Source organism: Acanthopagrus latus, chromosome 17 (genome assembly GCF_904848185.1).
Source record: "Acanthopagrus latus isolate v.2019 chromosome 17, fAcaLat1.1, whole genome shotgun sequence".
In the NCBI taxonomy this organism is placed as follows: domain Eukaryota; kingdom Metazoa; phylum Chordata; class Actinopteri; order Spariformes; family Sparidae; genus Acanthopagrus; species Acanthopagrus latus.
The window spans coordinates 1,142,958-1,146,523 of NC_051055.1; positions in this window are offsets into that span (position 1 = coordinate 1,142,958).

The window sequence follows — 3,566 nt, forward strand, 5'->3', positions numbered from 1 at the left end:
AGGGCAATGCAAAAATGAGTACACCCCACAACAAAAACTACTAAATCTAGTACTTTGTATGGCCTCCATGATTCTTAATGACAGCACCAAGTCTTCTAGGCATGGAATGAACAAGTTGGGAACATTTTGCTGCATCTTTTTCCATTCTTCAAGAATTATTTCCCATAGGTGTTCAGTTGGGTTCAGATCAGGAGACATACTTGGCCACTGAATCACTTTCACCCTGTTCTTCTACAGAAATCCAAAAGTGACCTTAGATGTGTGTTTAGGATCATTGTCATGTTGGAAAAGTGCACGACGACCAAGTGCACGGAGTGACAGTAGCATTTTTTCTTTCAGTACAGAGCAATACATCTGTAAATTGATGATGCCATCAATGAAACGCAGCTCTCCGACACCAGCAGCACTCATGCAACCCCACACAAGGACACTGCCACCACCATGTTTCACTGTAGGCACCATGCATTTTTCTTTGTATTCCTCACCGTTGTGACACCATTCTTTGACCCTTCTCATCAGAAGTCGCTCCTGTCGAGGTGTTAACTTCCATGGCCGACCTGGACGTCTCTTTGAGATGGTTGCAGTGCCATCTTTTTAAAATTTTTGTACCACTTTTGCTACAGCATTCTGAATGATAAGTAAAGCTTTGCTGATCTTGTTGTAACCTTCACCTTTGCGGTGTAAAGAAATTATTTTCTTTCTCAGGTCTTGAGACATTTCTCTTCCATGTGGTGCCATTGCTAACAACATGAAATGGGAAGGGGTTTTCTACACCCTTTTATAGACAAATGTCTGCTGGACACCTGTGTAATGAATAGACTGACCTGTGGTTGATTATTGCTAAATTAGACATTTGTAGTCTAAAATTTAGCCTTGCTTCAGAGACTTTGAGTGGGGTGTACTAATTTTTGCGTCACCCTAATTTGAGTAAAACTGAAAACTTTAACCTTACTTTCATGTTATAAGTTAAACTGATGTTATATAAAACTTAGTCTTGTCAACATTTTGGAAATTGTTTTTGTGTGCATTGTTTGCACAGCTATTGTTTAAAATATGACTTTTCGAAGGGGGTGTACTCATTTACACTGAGCACTGTACATCATCAGTTAGAACTGGAGATTATATGTATTTGAAAGAAAAGCAAAGGACGGCACTGTTTCCACATTTCTCTTGACTGGCTCCAGTAAGAGTTTGATTTACTAACTGGCTCTGCTGGTAGCTGGTGCACTCCGACGTTGATCTGATTGGGTGAAGTTAGTACATGATGGACTGATGGTTTGTCCAGTCACAAGCCAAGTACTTCCAAACATTTTCTGAGTTGACTTCCCAGATTGTTCTGTGTAATAAACAAACTTGCATGTCAGGTTAGCATGCTAGCTTTGCTAAAAATCATTAAGGGTTGCAGTCATTTGAGAGACCATTATCTTCACATGTTGTTCATAAGCATATACAGATAGTTGTAGATAGACAGATACAAACTACATGTGTTACACTATTAAAAAACTTAATGTTAACAGCATTGCTGCTGAAAGACCCTGACATTCTTGAACTGGTTTGAACACACAACAGGGCATGAGTAGAAAGATGCAGAATGGGTAAGCAGCTTGTTTCTCACATTGTTCTAAGTTAACAGCTGCACTGGAGCCTCTGGCCATAACAACCCTCAACATTAATTGTGCCATGAGCTTCGCTTGCCTTTGCACTTGCTCCTAGTTTCATTAAAACAGAGCCCCATGTTTGAATTCCACTCAGTGCTTTTTTCTCCAGTCTTTTGTTCCAGCCTTCTCTTTCTAGGTCAGTTTGATGGTGCCTACGGGAAATCGTGTGTAAATAGGAGCAGTTGCCTGTTTTGATATTGACCTGCGGTCCTGTGGGAGCTTCTCTTTCTGTTCTTTACTGAAATCCCAGGTGACTCAATCATTTCTCTCCTCACTTGAGCTGTAGGGGCTGTTCTTGTTGTTAAAATGGAGATGAAGATGCTGGGTATGAAGCTCTGCTTCTGACCCTTAAGCATAGCTGTATGTTGAAAGGGACCACCCTTCTGCTTTGGGTTCTTCCCATGTGGCCACACCTCCATCTCAAACATCCAGAGCAATGTAAAGCCATGTGCCACTGAGGTGCCACGAAAAATATATACACTGTAGCATTGCAGAGTGGCGAGGCTGATGAGGGGAAAACAATGAGTGTCACCCAACTTTGAAATGTCCAGTAAACAACACAATGGCATGGCTAACCCTCTGGTTTTATCCGCAAGTTTCCTTTTGAGGTCACTGGGGCATCACTAGGTTTTAAGGACAGGGGAGGCTTAGCCCCTAAGAGATGCACAGGATGTGAGCGAATGTAGCACACGAGAACAAAATTTCACAAACAGCTAACAAAGAATGAGAAATTACTTATTATTATTATGTTGATCTTTTTCTCCCTCAGCATCTCCTTCTGCCTGAAGCTTCAAGATACATTGAGATACAGTGAGTTGAATTAACAACTGATCAACACAGAGGCTAATGCCATGACTTTCACTCACAACACAGGCTTGGCTTTCTCCACTTTCCTATCATTACTCTCCTCAATAAAAGCTCAAGTTAAAAAAGTCTGATATGGTGCACCTTGACTGAAATGCTTCATATTTCATATTCATATTGAGTTCGATAAAATTCCAAGACTGTCTGCATCACAAATGACTCTATCCTGTGAAATCCTTTAGACTCGCTATTCCAGTAGAGGTCTCTCCCCTCTCACTCCCTGTGCTCCTCTGTCCTGACTCCTACAGGTCAGTAGGGGTGGTGGAGTTATTAGTATATAATTATTATTATCCACTGGTGATAATGATATGTGAATGAGCTCAGCTCCTTTTTCATGGTGTGCATCCATGCACAAAGTGAGAAACACAGCTGATGCTCCAGAAGTTAGTATATGGTAAAAAGAGTGCACATTTAACTCTATAAACAACCAGGGCCTTCACAATGCAGTCAGACTAACTAGATAGCTAAGTAACAGTGTTCTTTTAGAGCTGGAATGTAACTTTTGAAAGGTGAGACATGCGCAGAGATTGTCTATAGTGTGCAAGCTAGGTTTTTATTTGTAAAACAGGGAGTACTTGGTTTATTAATTCCATGGGACTTTCTGCTGTTATCTGGGTACTGGAGCTAATTAATGTTACTACCAGCAGTGATACTTACTTTCTTGAAAAACTTTACTTTATCCATTCTTCTACATTCATGGTCTTCTCATGGTGTTCTAGTTGCTCTATTTGCTTCAGCTATACACAGGCAGCAGGTGCCGAGTGCAAGCAAGGTCACAGGGAAAATGTGGACTGTATTTTCAGTGATGTGGGCGTTCTCTATATGAACAAGTGGAATGGATTGAATAACGACATGCTGAAGGAGTTCTCTCGAGCTTACACTATGAAGTGAAGGGAAGCTGACAGATTTATGATCATATTTAAGTGAATAACAGGTTATACGATTATTTATTTAAACTCATATTCTGGCCACTTCATGTGGAATTTGTCTGCACTTTTTTGGAAAAAAATAAAAATATATATATATATATTCCTCTAATAACAA